Genomic DNA, 19,664 nt, shown 5'->3' with positions numbered 1-19,664 from the left:
GTTGTCGGGCTTCTTCGGCGCGTTGAAGGTACTCGCTCACATCGAGGTTTTCTTCGTCGGTGACGTTGGCTAACATGGCATCGAGCGTCGTTGCCAGGCTCCTTCCGTAGACCAATTTGTATGGAGATATCTGCGTCGTCTCCTGCACCGCCGTGTTGTATGCGAAGGTCACATACAGAAGAATGGCGTCCCACGTCTTGTGTTCGACATCGACGTACATTGACAGCATGTCGGCGATCGTCTTGTTAAGCCGCTCGGTGAGGCCGTTGGTCTGTGGGTGGTACGCTGTCGTCCGGCGGTGGTTTGTTTGGCTGTATGCCAAGATCGCTTGAGTTAAGTCGGCAGTGAATGCCGTTCCTCTGTCGGTGATAAGGACCTCCGGGGCGCCGTGACGTAGGACGATATTTTCTACGAAGAACTTAGCTACCTCGGTTGCACTGCCTTTTGGCAGGGCTTTTGTCTCGGCGTAGCGGGTGAGGTAGTCGGTAGCTACCACGATCCACTTGTTTCCGAAAGCCGACGTCGGGAACGGCCCCAGTAGATCCATACCGATCTGCTGGAAAGGTCGGCAAGGTGGATCAATTGGCTGCAGAAGTCCCCCTGGACTTGTCGGTGGTGTCTTGCGTCGCTGACAGTCCCGGCATGTCCTCACATAACGAGTCAAGTCGGTGGTAAGACGTGGCCAGTAGTACCTTTCTTGTATCTACGCGAGCGTGCGAGAAACACCGAGGTGCCCTGTCATCGGATCGTCGTGCAGGGCCTGCAGGAGTTCTGGTCGCAGAGCTGAAGGCACCACAAGTAGGTGCTCAGCTCGAAGCGGTGAAGTTTTTCTTTTGTAGAAGACCGTTTCGTAGAAAAAACAACGCAAGTGCGCGCTTGAATACCTTTGGGACTTCGGCGGTCCTGCCTTCGAGGTATTCTATTAGGGCCTTAAGTTCCGGGTCGGCCCGCTGTCGTTCAGCGAAGTCTTCGGTAGTTATCGTTCCCAAGAAGTAGTCGTCATCCGGGTCGTTGGGTAGCGGTTGGTCGACAGGCGCACGAGAGAGACAGTCGGCGTCGGAGTGTTTTTTGCCGGACTTGTAAACGACAGTAATGTCATATTCTTGAAGTCTCAGGCTCCATCGTGCGAGGCGACCTGAAGGGTCCCTCAAGGTGGCTAGCCAACACAAGGCGTGGTGGTCGCTCACAACTTTGAAGGGCCTGCCGTAAAGGTAGGGGCGAAATTTCGACGTAGCCCAGATGATGGCGAGGCACTCTTTTTCTGTTGTGGAATAATTTGCTTCTGCTTTGGATAGCGATCGGCTGGCGTAACTAATAACCCTTTCAAATCCGTCAGCCCTCTGCACAAGAACGGCGCCAAGACCTACGCTGCTTGCGTCAGTATGTATTTCTGTCTCGGCGAATTCGTCGAAATGGGCAAGTAACGGAGGCGTCTGGAGGCGATATTTAAGCTCCTGGAAAGTGTGTTGCTGCGGCGTTTCCCACTTAAACTCCACGTCGGTCTTGGTAAGGTTAGTTAGAATCATCGGCGATGCGGGCGAAGTTTTTCACGAACCGCCTGTAATAGGCATACAGGCCCAGAAATCGGCGCACGGCTTTCTTGTCAGTGGGCGGCGGGAAGTTGGCGATGGCGGCTGTTTTCCGTGGATCGGGACGAACTCCAGACTTGCTGATAACGTGCCCCAGAAACAAGAGCTCCTCATACGCAAATCTGCACTTTTCTGGCTTCATTGTGAGTCCAGAAGTCTTGATGGCTTGAAGTACAGCTTCAAGGCGCCGAAGATGCTCGTCGAAACTCGAGGAAAACACGACGACGTCGTCCAAGTACACAAGGCAAGTCTGCCACTTCAATCCTGCCAGTACTGTATCCATAACGCGTTGAAAAGTTGCAGGCGCTGAGCAAAGGCTGAAGGGCATCACCTTAAACTCGAAGAGGCCGTCTGGTGTTATAAACGCCGTCTTCTCTCGGTCTCTTTCGTCGACTTCCATTTGCCAATAGCCAGTCTTGAGGTCCATTGACGAAAAGTTCTTGGCGTTATGGAGCCGATCAAGTGCGTCGTCTATTCGTGGGAGAGGATACACGTCCTTTCTTGTGATTTTTTTCAGGCGGCGATAATCGACATAGAAACGCAGGGTCCCATCCTTTTTCTTCACTAACTCCACGAGGGATGCCCATGGACTCTTGGACGGCTGGATAATGTCATCCCGAAGCATTTCATCAACTTGTCGCTTCATGGCTTCACGTTCTCGCGTCGAAACCTTGTACGGACTCTGACGGAGTGGTGTGGCATTTTCTTCAGTTATGATGCGACGCTTCGTGATTGGGGTCTGCCGAAGTTTCGATGACGACGAAAAGCAATCTTCGTATTGCAGGAGCAGGGCCTTGAGCTGTTCTTGCTTATCGTTCGAAAGTCTGGGATTGACGTCGAAAGCTATGGGAGGGGCTTGGTTCCTCTGAGCGGGTTCCGCAGAATCGGCGAGAGCGAAAGCACTGGTGGCTTCGACAATTTCTTCGATGTATGCGACCGTTGTTCCTTTGTTCACATGTTTGTACTCATTGCTGAAATTCGTGAGCATAACCGTTGCTTTGCCTCCCCGCAGCTCTGCAATTCCTCTCGCGACGCAAATATTTCGGGTGACCAGCAGATGCTGACTGCCTTCAACGACGCCTTCCAAGTCAGGTGATTTAGGAGCGCCGACTGAAATAATGACGCTTGAGCGAGGCGGAATGGTGACTCGCTCTCTCAGCACATTAAGGCATGGTGTCCTGACGGCGTGCGCGGCGGTAGTGCTTCTTCTGTGGATAACGTTATCGACTTTGTTTTTAGGTTGATGACAGCACCATGGAGGCGTAAGAAGTCCATGCCAAGGATGACGTCTCTCGAGCAACGCTGTAGGACTACGAAGTCTGTAGGATAAATACGGCCGTTAATGGTGACTCTCGCTGTGCAGATTCCTGCAGGCGTTACGAGATGACCTCCGGCTGTGAGGATTTCAGGGCCTTTCCAAGCTTTCCTAACTTTCTTTAACTTCGCGGTGAACGACCGACTGATGACAGAATAGTCGGCTCCAGTATCGACGAGAGCGGTCACACTGTGGCCGTCGATAAGAACGTCGAGGTCGCTAGTTCGCCGTCTCGCATTACAGTTAGGGCGTGGCGTCGGGTCATGGCTGCGTCGGCTTGTTCCGCTGCTTCCATGTTGCGTCGTCAGGCCACCTTCGGTAAATGAGCTTTCGCCGTCAGGGCTTTGCCTGGTTGGCGTTGTGTTCGGAAAGCTCCGTCGCGGCGTCGTCGTCGTCGGAGGATCTTCGGTAGTTCGTCGCACAGCAACCGCACCTCCACCGGTTGCTGCTCTTAGTTTCCCGGATACGGGCTAGGAGACCAGCCCAGCGTAGGGCCAGAGTACTGCCGGTGGTGCGGTGACGTGCGGCGGCTGGGCGACGGGGAACGCGAAGGGTTTCGTGGTGTCCACCGAGTTCCTGTCAGGTAGTCGGCGATGTCACGTGGTCGTTCTCCTGGCTGTGGACGCGTGCATTGATGGCGAAGCCACGCAGTCCCATCTGTCGGTACTGGCAACGGCGGTATGTGTGTCCGGCCTCGCCGCAGTGGTAGCAGAGCGGGCGATGGTCAGGGGTGCGCCAGACGTCAGTCTTCCTCGGTGCACTGCGCTGGGCCGCTGGCGAACGGTATGACGTCGGTGGGGGTGGTGGCGGATGTGGCGTCTGTCGACGGAAGTGCGACGGGGCGGCGTTTTGGCGTGGACGGGGAGGAGCGTTGTGGCGCAGTGCAGCGGCGTAGCTCATAGCTTCCGGGTCGGGCAGTGGTGCGTGGGGAATTTGAAGTAATTGCCGAACTTCTCGCACAATGTCGGCGATTGAATCCACTTGAGGCGGCGCCGAAGGCAACAGCTTGCGAAGCTCGTCCCGCACGATTGCTCGGATCGTTTCACGCAGGTCTCCGGAGTTACTGGCTTGAGCAGCAGCGCAGTCTGCAGTCAGGCGACGATTATATTGTCTGGTGCGCATGTCCAGGGTCTTTTCGATAGTGGTCGCTTCGGTTACAAATTCTTGGACGGTTTTCGGTGGGTTTCTCATCAGTCCCGCGAAGAGCTCCTGTTTGACCCCTCGCATGAGGAAACAAACTTTTTTCTCCTCAGGCATGTCTGGGTCAGCGTGACGGAATAGTCGGGTCATTTCTTCTGTGATATGGCGACATTTTCATTTGGTAGCTGAACCCGGGTCTCTAATAAAGCAGCGACCCTCTCTTTGCGAGCGACGCTCGCGAACGTTTGAAGGAATGCGCCGCAGAAAACATCCCACGTTCGGAGCGTGCACTCCCGATTTTCGAGCCAGGTCCTTGCGGTGTCTCCCAAATAGAAGAACACACGACGCAGCTTTTCGTCATGGTCCCAATGGTTGAGGGCAGCCACACGGTCGTATGTTTCTAGCCAGGACTCCGGGTCTTCGAACGATGACCCATGGAAAATTGGTGGTTCCTTAGGTTGGTGCATGACCATCGTGGGCTGGAACGCTGCGGTTGTCATTGTCGCTGCAGTCGCAGTCACGGCCTTGGTCTTCCGCACCTTGTCATGTAGAAGCCCGTACTCCGGTGGTAGCCCTTGCTGTCGGCGGCTTGTTCACTGCTCCTGGTTGGCGTCGGTGTCTTCTCCGCGACGTGGGCTGGGTTCACGGCTTGATGGGGGCGTCCGGTACATGAACGAAGCAGCACCTCCACCAGATGTCACGGGGTCGTGACGTGGCCGAAGGCAGGAGACTTCGTGTTGGGATTTAAATGTTTATTTGGGCGAACCTGTGCCCAGTAAACGGAAAGTCCAATTACAGCAGCAGTCTCGCACAGATAGCAGTCTTGGACTGATAGCGGCGAACGGAGCGTCGGCCTTCGATCAACAACAGACAAGCGGCGAAGCGCGTCGGCATTTATACTCTTGCCGTCGAATGTTCTAGCGTTATCGCTGGCGGTGGCGTAGGTTCCAGAACAATCTGTACCGTTCGCACAGTGGGCGTGATCTTATCGAAATGATCTACTACAGTCCGGAACCTTCTCGAAAACTGCAGGCGCGGTTTGCGCTGAAAATCGTGTGGTGTTTTGGGACGATAACAAAAACTTGGGAAACGGAACGTGGCAATATACATTGTATAAACGGTATATGACGCCAAGGGATTTATAATTGAATAAAGTGAAGCTTCAAGTGGGTGGTTTCTGTGAGGCGACGTCCGCTTCCGAACCAACAACGAGATATAGAGCCGCGATGGCAGGCAATTTTGCAGGTGAACACACAAAGGCACCGACCGTTTCGGCGAATCAGCCCGTTTTGTTCTCACCTTTGCTCTTTGCATCGATGGCTTCGAGAATGCAATTTGCACGTGTAGAATCGTCATATAAGTGTAAAATGTTTTATCGTGTGGGCGCAAAGAAGCGCTTAACAATGAGCTAACCTTAGAAAGCGAGCAATGCTACCAAGAACGTCAACAGGGTTACGCTCAGAGTCGAGATGGAATGTGGGCTGTGGCGATGGTTGTCGCTCGTGGAGGAGTAGCGTTGTTGCCAATGATATTAGATAACGAAGCATGGCTGTGTGGGGTTGTTTATTTGGTGCTTACTAAACAGGACACGACGTCTTCCGAACGTGCAAGCTAAGGTGCCGTATGTGAGCGGAGACCGAGCGCTGACGGCTCGTTCTCCCCATGTGTCATGAATGGTCGTACGCCGCGTGCGCCGTCGCACACCGAATCGAATGCCGAATCGCATCGTGTGTCTTGCAGGCGCAGGTTATTCGTTGACAATCTGAAGTCGGTGAGCAATTGCGCGCTGTGCGCGTACGGAGTGAAAGGCAGTGAACAGAGTAAACTCCGCTTGGCTGGCGTCCAGGCTCTGCTTCAGCCGGTGTGCACGAGTTAGACGTACACGTGCCTCAGCGCCCGATCTAATTGGAAACGGTGGAACTTGCCCCTATTGTTCCTCGTTTCACTGGCATAAGCCAATTGACAGGTCACAATATTGGTGCCATGACGACTGATTGGAAAGTAATTAAACGATTTCTTTGCCCTCCGATAAGCGTATATCTTGTATTTGCGTGCAGGTACACGATATTCCATACTCTACTAACTCGCCTCACAGGTACGCTGGATGATAGTGACCGCACGGCACGAGCAGACGATGAAGAGGGCGACGTGCGAGTGCCATCTCTATGTTTTGGTTCTTGACGCCATCACAGCTTGCCAGGCCACTGCGTGAAGTCACCAGGATTAGTACTTTAGCAAGACGTCAAGTCGGTGTCGATGTTAATAGGTGCAGTACAAGAAACTTGACTTTGATATCAAAATAAAATATCTTATCAGAATTTGCTGAGCGTCCCACTTGTTCAGAGCCGTCTCTGTAAACAAGTGATTTAGGGCAGAGTAAACTCGCCTCAGAAAAAAAAGGCAGATCCTACGTACACTGGGAGTCGTTGATATGCGAAGCACGAATTAGAAAGGTTTATATATCACTTTAAAGTCAGCAGAACGTTATGAGGTGGAGGTATATAATGCCGTACATGACTTGCATGTCATGATTATCATGTTTGGATGTGTCGCTTACCTTCGTCCTCTATTCACGTCACATGATACCAAATTTACTATACGTGGAGCTAGTGAAACGGCCGTGAGAGCGTGGTATGTGGTCATGTTCTTACATGATACACGTGTCAGGATTATCATGTTTGCACCATTCATACTTTCATCATCCATTGACATCATGTAACACCAAAGTTGGTATATGTGGAGCTAGCAAAACGGCCGCGAGTGCATCATGAAGGACCCAATATACTCCAGTGCAGCGTTGACGCACGCACACACTGGGCACAGCAACGCTGCGTTAGCAAAACGCGAGCACCCTTCGTGTTTGAAGCCTCCTGAAGGACTCCCATCGCCCAGCGAAGACCCTTTCTGTGCACTGCCTCTAGGCGTTCGAACTGGCTTGGTGATGGTGATATCAGGGGAAGCTGATAAAGAATGCGGCTTGTTATAAGCGCATCATTCAATTTAAGCATGGACATAGGATTGTTGCCCCAACGGACCCCTGCCATACGACGAAGAGCGTTGATCCTTTGCACTGATGCAGTGACTATACCATCAACCGCACGTCGCCATAATAGCTTGTTGTCGATGGTAATGCCCAGGAAACGGACACTTGCTGCACAACGAATTGAGTGGTCTTGAATATTCAGCGACAGACGTGTTGACTTCCGTCGCGCTCCCGGGAAGAGCATGAAGGCCGACTTTTCCGCTGATAAAGATAGGCCAAGTGTCAACAAGTGACGCTCAATGATTGAAATAGCGCTCTGTGCTATCCGGGCCAAACGTTTGTGCTGGTACCCTGAGATCCAAATGCAGATGTCATCGGCGTAGATGGATATTTTAACTGCTTTCAGGGCTGAGTGCAGAGTGTCGGGAAGCCTGGCCATGGCAGCGTTGAAAAGCAAGGGAGATAGAACACTTCCTTGTGGGACGCCGAGGGAAACGCGTCTCTCTTCGCTCGTTACATTTCCAAGCTTAACACGGACACAGCGGTCTCTGAGAAATTCATGTACGAACCGAAGAGCATTTCCCGACACACCCATGGCTTGGAGCCCGTTCACGATGCCTGCCTGAAGCACACAATCATATGCCTTGGCAACGTCCATGAAGACGGCGAGTGTCGAGAGTCCGCTGACGCGGTGGTGTTCGATGTGGCTTAATAGGTCCAAAACACTGTCCTGGGCACTCAGTCGTGGGCGAAATCCGGTCATACACGGTGGCCATCGTCTTCCTTGTTCAAGGTACCAAGTTAATCTTGTACATATTAATCTTTCCATCAACTTAGATACGCATGATGTAAGAGATACCGGTCGATATGACGCGAGGCTCGCAGGATCCTTTCCGGACTTTAGGACTGTCACCACCCATGCTGTCTTCCAAACAAATGGGATCTCTCTTGTGCTCCACACATGATTAAATATGTCCAAAAGGGCCCTTTTTCGCTCATATGGTAGATTTGTCAGCATTTGATTGCTGATTTAATCGGGACCCACGGCACAGCGTCTTCTTATTTGCTAAGTGCCATATCCAGCTCTCGGAAGGTGAATGGCGTATCCATTGTGTGAAAAAACTGGGGTGACAGAGGAATCGCCGCTCCTGCTAATCTACCAGATGTGTACACGTCTGCGAAATCCTCTGCAAGGGTTCGCAAATCTATCCCTTGTTTCAAAGCGAGTGCTTCGAATGGCCTGTGTGTGCGGATCTTCCCAGAAAGACTATTTATTACTGCCCATATCTTTGTCAAGGGCGTAAACGTTGATAAACTCTCACAGAAAGCGGCCCATGGATTTCGTCTTAACTTTTTTGTATGGCGACGAATCGCAGCGTTTATTCTGTTGTATTCGGTTTTCGTAGATGGATTTCCTTTTGTTCTCATTATTTTCCGCTCCGCTCGTCTACGTACTGCGCAGAGGTTCTTCAATTTCAAGTCAGGAGCAGGAAAATGGTCGGGCAGTTCCAGCAATGAAGTTGCTGATCGCTTGCTTTGCAACATATCTGCGAACAGCTCACCAGTGGATTTGTCCAACAATTCTCTGTAGGTGTCCCAGCGTGTTACATTGCAGAATTGTCGACCAGCAGTTTGAAATCCCAGGATATTGGTGAAGATGGGGAAATGGTCGCTGCCCATCTTGTCAGAAGCCGTGGTCGATGATACCAGAAGGTCCGTGGAGTGAAGTACAAGGTCTATTGCACTCCATGAATCTGGTGGCCTGAAAATGGTAGGTTTATCATCGTTCGCCACACATAAGTCGGCAGCATCTGCAGCTGCTAGAAGTTCTTTCCCTTGAAAATCCACACTCTTATCTCCCCAGAGTGGATGGTGCGCGTTAAAATCACCACAGATTATTCGAGGAGCGGGACATCGAGTGCAGAGGTCCTTTAGGAAAGTCTCCATAGAGACCTTTTTTCGTGGGCTTATGTACACCAATGCCACACTCAGTTTTCGGTTTCCCAGGCACAGTTGCACAGCAGCGACTTCCAGTGAGTTGGAACAGAGGTCTTGCACTGGTAGGGTGACGTGAGGTATTCCCCGCCTTATGTATATCATTGCGATTCCATTTGCAAACGACGTTATGCTCGGGTTGCCGTGTCGGGTGTACCCTGGGAGCGTCCTTGCATTCGGTAGACCGGCTTGGGAGAGGGCTAGAATCGGTATTTGAATGTCGCGCAGGAAAAGGTTGAGTTCGCACAGGCGTTTTAGAAGACCGGCGCAGTTCCATTGCATTATAAAGGGCACTTTTGAAGGACGAAATAGACCAGGTGGGCGAGACAGTGCCATTATTCTACTGTGTGTTTGTGGAAACAGAGCAAAGTAACACTGACTCTAGAGCCAGGACTGCTTCCAACATATCCTTCATTGAACTCGCAGGCATCTTAGCGACGTGTGACCGTAGTGCTGTGAACAGAGCGCGAATAACGTGCTCGAGGTTTTCTTGCTGTTGGCTTCCAGATGGTACTTGAGATGGGCTCAGTGCATCAGCGTAGGTGCGCTTGGCGGACTCTTTCGTGATACATTTCTCACCAGCGTTGAGCACTTGCGTTGACTCAGTACCAGCTCTTGTCGGATTTAGGCGCGGAAAATTTCCTGCGTACTCGTTATCCGAACCGCCATGTTGTGGCGCGCCGTACGTCTTCTTTGTGAGCGATGGTTCGTTCACAGTCTTCAGGCCGAGGACAAACGTCTTATTTCTTCACTGCGCAGCTGTTCGTGCTGAACATCGGCCGTAGCTAGCTGGGTGGTAGCCGCCACAGTTTGCACACACAAGTTTTTCTTTACTTGTACACGTCTTAAAGTCATGAGGCCCACACAGCGCTTACACCTTTGTTCCCCACGACAGTGCTTAGCAACATGTCCAAAACGCTGACATTTAAAACAGCGTGGTGGTGTCTCCACGTAGTCTACCAGCTCGTGTCTGGTGAAGCCAAGGTTGATCTTCTCTGGACGTTCCGAATTGAGAGCGAATGTGAGAACTACAGAGTCAGTGCGCCTTGATTCCCATTCGGTGGATGAGGTTTGGACTCGTCGTATGATTCTTGTTGCATGGTATACTCCCTGAGGTCTCAGGTAGGTTAACAGCTCTTCGTCCGAATACCATCTTGGGACCCCTTTTATAATGCAGGTATTTTTCATGTAGCTGTGTGGTACACGGGCAGATATGGCAAGGCCGCAGATAGTGTTGGTTTCTAGAAGCATATTAGCTTGATGTTCTGTCTCTATATCCAAGAGCAGGGCTCCCTGTGCTGTGAAACGGTTCTTAACTGGGGCTCCACCGAGAATCGTTTCAATTTCCGAGTATAGGTGAATAGGATTCACTTGCCTCAAGTTAGCTCCTTCGGATGTTGGAGCACTCAACACAGGAATGCCCACCGTCTTGCCTTTGCGATGTCGCACAAGGCGGAAACCACCCTCGTCCATGTCTTGATCTGTGAGGTTCGCCCCGTTGTGGTCCCCGACGACAGTTGATTCGTCCTCTGATTCAACGCTGTGTTGTCGCTTGCAGTCAGGTATGCTTGCGCAAACCAGCTGGTGCTTCTGACCTGGTGTCACACCTTGGGAGGTCATGGCGGCGCTCTCCCTGATGCTTGTCTCGTTTCTTTTAGCACCTTTCGACGCGGCGGGTTGCGCAGCACCCGTCGGTCGCCGATACGGCAGGTACCTTTTCGAGTCGTCCGACGTCTTGAGCAGTGCTGAGCCGTAATATAAACAAAAATAAAGGATAAAAGCAGACAGAGCTACTTAGCCAAGCAGCAACAGCTTCGTCGTCTTCTTCCTCCTTTGTTTAGTACTCATTGATGATTGATATGTGGGGTTTCACGTCCCAAAACCACCATATGATTATGAGAGACGCCGTAGTGGAGGGCTCCGGAAATTTCGACCACCTGGGGTTCTTTAACGTGCACCCAAATCTGAGCACATGGGCCTACAACATTTCCGCCTCCATCGGAAATGCAGCCGCCGCAGCCGGGATTCGAACCCGCGACCTGCGGGTCAGCAGCCGAGTACCTTAGCCACTAGACCACCGCGGCGGGGCTTGTTTAGTACTCATACAAATACCTTGTAAATACTATGTAAATATCTGACATATAGATCTCTACATTTCATTTGTGTGTTCTTTGTTTACCATGTATTGTGCATATGTAGACATTGTTTTTGTAACAATTCCTGTGTAGTTGGGTAAGTTGTTTATGTTGTGTTCCGTTTACATATGTACACATATCTTTTTGTAACAACTTTTGGTGTGTCTGTGGATGTTGTTCTCGCAATGTTCTGTTGGATTGTAATTGATGTTCACTGTCTGTGAGAATAAATTTCTCTGAACAGAAAAGAAAGAAAGAAAAGTAAAAAGAAACAAACGGGCGTACGTAGCAAGCAACAGGCAACAAGCAGAAGAAGAGGAAGAAGAAAGGAGCGACGCAGAGCCGTCGGATGCGGACGAGTAATCCTTGCATTGTTACTGTAGGGGTAGATAAGACGCGCCGCCAGCGAAGGGGACCAAGGAAAAGTTATAAAGTGCCGCTTATATATTGCCGCTTACTCGCATCCCACACATGGATCGAGTTGAAGTTCACGTGGTTCGGCGGCTGGCACACGGCACCGCCCCCCCCCCCCCCCACACACAAGAAACATACGACACGCTTCAGCTTTAGGAAAATATTGGCCACCATGGAAAGCTAATGTGCCCTCTCCCCCCTCCCCAATCTGCCCTCTCTTGCGGAAAAGTGTACAACCCGTCATACCCAGAATGAATGAATAGATATTCTTTAAAGGATGAACTAACAAAAACGTAAACAAAAAATAATAAAAAAGTACTGTGGTTGTTGAAACACAAACGGAATGCGGTTTCCGTGTGTCCAATATATTCCTGTTTGCACACCTCACAGCGAATTTTGTATACCACATCGGCTGAGTCACAGTTAAGGTCGTCTTTAATTTTGTACACATAGCCTGAACAGAAGGTTTCGGCCGTTTCTGTGGTCACCATGTGTGTGCACACCCTGCAGCGAGGTTTTCCGCATGGTCTACTGCCCTGATTGTGGTCGGATTTGTGTGTTTTTGCCCTGACCAGTAATCGGATTTTTATTTCTTTGGCAAACCACCTTGGGCGGAGTCTGAAAAACGGCAGAGAGGTGACTACTCTGTTGAAGTATGTTGAAGTGGCGGCTTAGTATATAATGCACCCGAGGGACGGCGGCGGAGTATGTAGGATTAAATTTGCCCCTGAAGTTATACCTTTATTTCCACCTTTTTCTCCCATTGTTGATTCTCGGTCCAAAGAGCGAGCGCGCTCAATACCATTGTCAATAAGTTTTTCGGGGTAATTTTGACGCAAGAGGGCTGTTCTCAATTCCTGTGCGTGGGTGTCAAATTGCGTGATTTCTGAGCAAATTCTGTATCTGTGGGCTTGAGAGTAAAAGACAACTGTTTTGCAGTGATAGGAGTGGCTGCTGTGAAAATGCAGATACTGGTTGTGGTCTGTTGGTTTTTTATACAAGGAAGTAGATATGGTGGTGCCACTGAGTGATACAGTGATATCGAGGAAGTGAACACTCCATGAATACGTGCGCGTGAATGTCATAGAAGGATGCAGGGAGTTGAAATCGGAAAAGAATTTTGAAAGATTATGTTCACCATCAGCCCACATGAAGAATATATGATCAAGGAAGCGTCGTCGGTAGAATATCGGTTTGAATGGAATATTTTCGAGGAAAGGAATCTCCAAAGAAGCCATGAAAAATATTTGCGTAATTTGGGGCCATTTTGATTCTCATGGCAGTTCCGTTTACTTGTAGGTAATGTTTTTGGTCGAATTCAAAGCTATTATGTTCAAGTACAAGATTTAGGACCACATCTAAAGCAATTTCGTCGAACTCACTCGTCGATTTCCTATTTCCATAATCGGCGAACGTTCCTCGATGTGCTCGTGCACCTTCGCTGCACGGGTAGAGACTCTCTAACGCAGCGCTTACAGAATACAATTCACCCATTTTCTCTCGCGCGAACACAAAATAAACGTTTCGTTCACTCTCTGCACACGCAAGACTATCGTATTTCGACAAAATTTACAGTGAAACATACAGATACGGGGCCAATGTTTTCCGCAGCAATTTCCTGACCTTCTCCAGCTGTGATAAACCTTTCAGGATATGTTCCCTTTGGCACGTGCGATATTATATGCCAAAATGTACAAACACAAGGGATTTAGTTTTAATAAAACAAACTTTGAAATTGGCAGCCAATCCCACAATCACATTTGTGAACGGGGGGCACCCAGCGTATGTGACGTGACTACATGTATGGTCTCGGAGCTATTTATTCATATAAGCGGTTAAACTCCCCATAGAATCTGTGTATAAAAATTCAGACAAGTCATTGGCCGAGATGTTGGGAGTGAGCAGATGGTCGCGTCACCTGTTAATCGGCACATCCATTGTTAAACGCAGTATTTGTGTTTTATGTTGCCGCTTCTAGGTGGTGCGGCCTTAGATAAGTCTTGGAAAATCAGGCCAGCTGTGCATCCCGGTTTAAAACGTGGTTTTGCAACTGGTATGATTGAATAATTCTGGTCTGGTCATTCTACCTCTCCTCGCCCAGCAAACTGATGCAGCGCCCGCTTTCTTCTACCAGGTGACGACGACATGAGAACAGGTCGGTTTCATCAGCTTAATAATGCCTTAGTTGTCGTTGACCTTCAGTTTCACAGCAATAACGCGCAACGAGGAGATCAATGCGTGACAAGTATGAATGGGCAAAAGTAAGCTGCTTCGCTTGCCGCCACGTTAAAATCAAAAGTCGATACTTCCGTGCACACATAATAGCTGCACTAAGCGCTGAACTAGTGATAGTAAGATCAAACCAGCTGTCGCAGCTCAATTCCACGCCGGATGGCATCTTCAACTTGCATTTTGTACATTAAAAGGAGCACGTGTGCAATGTTTACACTTTGCCAGCTACGCTGGCACGCAGCCATGGTTTCGTGCAGCCATAATATTCCCACGCAGAGCAGCTGTCCGTTTCTGTCCTGGTTCATGGTTTATTGCTCATTTAAAATTATTGACGAGTTACTCGGCAAAATGAACCACCCTAGCTGCTATAAACCTGCTAAAACTATTGAAAAACGCCATTACCTCAATATAGTCAAACATGCAGCCGAGTTTCCCTTTAAGAGTGAAAACGACTTAGCAGCAGCAAAAAGAATTGCAGAGACATACCTTCTGGTGCGCTGTGCAATTGCTATCAACATCTACTGGTATAAAGCGTAAGTTATCTATGTACTCAATAACATGCAATACATTTTTCTTCAGCGAGAAAGTATGTGCATTTCAGAAACTGTCGAACCTATTGTATTGTCACGTGGTGGTTACTATGAAAGATGCGGTGGTCACTCTGGTAGAGAGATGAAACTATTAGACTAACTCGTGCCCTGAAAATTAACTCGGTGTACAAGCATGGCACTCTATTTTCTGATAGCGCCAATTAATATGGTCAGCCTGCGGCAAAACAATTTCACTTTATACATACGTGATCGCATTTTCCAGCGTTATCACTGTTGCTCGCGTAAGCCTACGATTGAGCTTACAGCGAGTACCTGCAGTACGCGCTAATTGAGGGTACTTTTATAATACAAGGCGCGTTTTTACTTCCGCACACCACAGCATGATTCTGATAGACGCAGAAGTTACGGACCCCAGAACTTTCGAACATGTGGTCTTCTTCAACGCGCATTGAAATTGAAGTACATGAGCGTCCAGCATTTCGCCTCCACCGAAAGTCAGCCGTTGGGAACCCTATAACGAAGCAATCAGTGACAGAGTTTACGAAACATTGCGGTGGGGCTTGCACCGGGTTGAAATAACTTTTTTTGTTTCGTATATGCACCCATTACGTGACCTTAAGAGAAAAGGCGCAATAAAGTGTGTGCCTTTTCTAGCGAGTGGCCGGCTTTAAACCACAATATCAATATTGTTACGAGTAACTTGTTTAATGAGCTATTTACAGCGCAGAGAACCCGACGAGCAAGATGGCGTCAGACCAGCATCCAACGGAAAAACCCACTTCGTCCTCCTCTTTCATGCAGCCGTGTTTAGCGGCTGTTTTGTATCATAACCCCCGGCGGTAGAAGCACCATCCCGGTGCTAAATTTACGCAGATGATGTCGAAGGGGGGTAATAGGGCTTTAGCCGAGCCACGTGAACCGTGTCGCTCGGAGCTGACGATGACTTTGTTGGATCGGTTGGAACAATCCCGTACGTGACGTCTGTCACTTGGCGAACGATACGGAATGGTCCAGTGTAGGGTGAAAACAGTTTTTCCGACACTCCCACACGCCGAGTAGGTGACCAGAGGAGCACGAGAGAACCCGGAGAAAAGTGCACGTCCCTATGGTGAGAATTGTAGAGCTGTTGTTGGCGTGCCTGTGAAGCCTGTAGATGGTTACGGGCGACTTGGCGCGCGTGGTCGTCGCGGGCAATGGCTTCACCAGCATATTCAGTGGCCGCAGGTAGTAACGTGTCTAAAGGTAGAGTTGGGTCCCGGCCATATAGTAGATAGAAGGGCGAATATCCGGCAGTGTTGTGACGAGATGAGTTGTAGGCGAACGTCACATACGGCAAATGAATGTCCCAATCATGGGGGTCTGGCGCAACGTATTTGGCAAGCATATCGGTTAGGGTCCTGTTAAGGCGCTCCGTGAGGCCATTTGACTGGGGATGGTACGAAGTAGTAAATTTGTGCTTGGTATGGCAAGACCTCAGGATTTCATGAACGACAGCTGATAAGAACGTGCGGCCACGGTCGGTGAGAAGTTGACGGGGAGCACCGTGCACTAATATTATGTCGTATAGCAGGAAGTCCGCAACGTCGGTAGCGCAGCTGGTCGGGAGTGCTCGTGTGATTGCGTACCGCGTCGCGTAGTCCGTGGCAACAGCAATCCATTTATTTCCGGCTGTGGAGAGTGGAAAAGGGCCCAACAGGTCGAGACCAACTCGAAAGAAAGGCTCGTTGGGAACCTCAATCGGCTGAAGGTAGCCGGCTGGGAGGGCAGACGGCGTTTTGCGACGCTGACAGGGCTCACGAGCGGCGACATAGCGTCGAACAGAGCGGGCAAGTCCAGGCCAAAAAAACCGACGTCGTACCCGATCGTATGTGCGAGAAACGCCCAAATGGCCCATCATGGGAGCGTCATGAAGTTGATGCAGGACAGTGGAACGCAGGTGCGCTGGGACGACAGGAAGTAAGTTTGATCCGAAGGAATCAAGGTTCCGGCGATATAGGATCCCGTCTTTCACCAAAAACATTCGTAGGGACGGGTCGCGAGGCGTTTGACTCCAGTTTGTCAATGATGGCTCGCAAAGAAGCATCCCGACGTTGCTCTTCGCCAATGTTTAACAGCTGCGACACGGAAAAAACGTCCGTGATAGCGTCAGTATCGGTTGCTTCGTCAACAGGGTAGCGGGATAAACAATCCACATCCTGATGTAATCGCCCTGTTTTGTACATTACAGAGAACGTGTACTCTTGAAGGCGTAGAGCCCAACGAGCGAGACGTCCCGTGGGGTCCTTCAGGGAGGCTAGCCAGCAGAGCGCGTGATGATCCGTGACAACACGGAATGAGCACCCGTACAGGTATGGGCGAAACTTGGCGACTGCCCATACAAGGGCGAGGCACTCGCGCTCCGTGATGGAATAGTTGCGCTCGGCTGGAGATAGCAGTCGACTTGCGTAGGCTATAACACGGTCGTGTCCGCGTTGTCTGCAATAGCACAGATCCTATGCCGTGTCCACTGGCGTCCGTGTGAACCTCGGTTGGGGCTAATGAATCAAAGTGAGCCAAGATTGGTGGCGTTGTAAGCAATGTCGTAAGTTGCGAAAACGATGACGCTTGGTCATGGCCCCAGGTAAACGAGGCGTCTTTCTTCAAGAGGTCTGTGAGTGGGCGTGCAATGGTCGCAAAGTCCTTAACAAAGCATCTGAAATATAAGCACAACCCCACAAAACTGCGGACATCCTTTGTGGTCTTCGGAACGGGAAAGTTCGTGACTGCGCGATTTTTCTCTGGGTCTGAACGCACGCCTTAAGCATCGACAAGGTGACCGAGCACGGAAATTTGACGACGAGCGAAGCGGCACTTGGAGGCGTTAAGCTGAAGTCCGGCTCGACGAAAAACGTCCAGAATAGCTGACAAACGATCAAGATGCGAGTCGAATGTGGGCGAAAAAACAATAACATCGTCAAGGTAACACAAGCAGATGGACCATTTCAGCCCTTGGAGCAATGAGTCCATCATTCTTTCAAATGTGGCTGGTGCATTGCAGAGTCCAAAGAGCATCACCTTAAACTGATAAAGACCATCAGGAGTGATGAATGCGGTCTTCTCGCGGTCCATCTCGTCGATGGCTATCTGCCAGTACCCTGATCGAAGGTCAATAGTTGAAAAATAAGTGGCACCGTACAGGCAGTCGAGGGCGTCGTCGATGCGAGGTAAAGGATAAACGTCTTTTTTGGTAATTTTGTTTAGGTGACGGTAATCGAGACAAAAGCGCCATGTTCCATCTTTCTTTTTAACAAGGACGACTGGAGAAGCCCAGGGGCTGCATGAAGGCTCGATAATGTTTTTCGCAAGCATTTTGCCGACTTCATGTTGTAATATTTCACGCTCCGACGCCGACACACGGTAGGGGCGTCGGTGAACGGGGGTTGCATGCCCAATAAAGAGTTGCTGGCAAAGTCGAAAATGCTACGATAGCCCTCAAGAACGTGGCAAAGCGCTGGAGCTTGCTCAGACGTGAGGTCTGATGACACCATTCGCTCGATGTCGGCGCCCCAAGAACGTGATGGAGTGGAACCACTGACTGAGCTGCAGCAATCGTCAACTCTGAAGGGCTCGACATGGTCATCTTGGAGAGCAGTAATTTTGGCCAGGGAAATACCCTGTGGCAGAACTTGGGTGGTGAGTGAAAAGTTGACCAGTGGAAGGAAGGGGCGGTTTCTCTTAATCGTCAGAATCATATGCGGCACAGCAACTCCATGCGTAAGCATCACTGCAGGAATCGGGGCCACCATGTAATCACCATCAGGTACTGGTGGCGTGGAGGATAAGTCGACATGTGTGACAGAGTTAGGAGGGAGGCGCGTGAAATCAATGCAGCAGAGGCTAGTTTGCGGTGGGCTGGTCGGGTCGGAAAAGAGGGGTAAATCGAGATGGAGAGAGCCAGCTGAACAGTCTATGAGGGCAGAGTGCGTGGCTAGAAAATCCATACCGAGTATGAGGTCATGAGGGCAATGTTCGATAACGGCGAAAAGAACGACAGTGCTTCTCTCCCCAATAGACACTCGCGCAGAGCACATGCCAAGAATTGCGGCAGTTCCTCCATCGGCGACTCGTACAGCTCGGTTGAGGGCGGGCGTGACAACTTTTCTAAGTCGGCGGCGAAGGTTAGCACTCATAATGGACACATGCGCGCCAGTATCTATCAATGCACTGACACGAACATTGTCGACAGTAACGTCCAAAAGGTTCCGGTTCGTTGTTAATGTTATTCGAGGATTTCTTACGAAGGTCGTCAACGCAGCTCCACCTCCAGAAGCTGCACGGCCTAGTTTTCCGGTCGGAGATGCTGCGAGTAGGTCGGGGAGGCAGCACGGCGTTGGGGGGGGGGGGGGCGACCGGGACTGACGACGAGCAAGGGACGGTGGCCGGTCGTAGCGAGGTCTGTTCAGAGGTGCTGTAGGAGCGGAAAATGTGGTCGGCGTTGATGGAGAAAGTGGTGGGGACGCCTGGCGAGCAGAAGTGGTGTGATACTGAGGTGCATAATGGGACGGTGGAGCCCAGCGGCTGCGGCAGTGACGAGCGATATGACCAACGCGTCAACAGTTAAAACATATGGGCCTGTCATCAAGAGTACGCCATTTGGACGGATTGCGTTGTATGCGAGGTGCAGAAGGGGTACGATAAGAAGGCTCAGCAGAGTATACGGTAGGAACAGGATGTAGGCCGACATTCGATAGCTCTTGACGAACGACCGCTTGTATTAAAGAGATCGTGGTCGGGGAAGGCGCAGGCGTCGGTAATGGCGTGGCTACCGGTTGTGCTGCCTCGACCTCTCGACGAATGATGCGTGTAAGGTTGTCACATCGAGGGGCCTGGTGGAAGGCGTCGTCACACGAAGAAGTGGCCGCTGTGTTCGGAAGGCGCACGATGCTTTGGGCTACGCGGCGGGCTTTAGCTTGTTCGAGACGTCGGCATTCTTTAAGGATTGTGTTGATGCTCGAGACGCTGTTAAAAACCAGCAGGTTGAAAGCATCGTCAGCAATGCCTTTCAAGACGTGGTTAGCCTTTTCGTCTTCCGACATGGACTGGTCGGCCTTGGAACAAAGGGCCAAGACGTCAAGAATGTAAGAGACGTACGATTCGGTAGAAGACTGGGCCCGTGTGGCAAGAGCCTTCTTCGCAGCGAGCTGACGACCAGATGAATCGCCAAACAGGTCACGTATCTTTTCTTTGAAGAGATCCCAGCTCGTTATGTCGGCTTCGTGGCTTTCAAACCATGTTCTGGGAGTGCCGTCCAGGTAGAAAAGCACGTTGGCG

The sequence above is a fragment of the Rhipicephalus microplus genome, chromosome 7 (genome assembly GCF_043290135.1).
Source record: "Rhipicephalus microplus isolate Deutch F79 chromosome 7, USDA_Rmic, whole genome shotgun sequence".
Taxonomy (NCBI): Eukaryota; Metazoa; Arthropoda; class Arachnida; order Ixodida; family Ixodidae; genus Rhipicephalus; species Rhipicephalus microplus.
Note: the sequence above shows the minus strand (reverse complement) of the source record.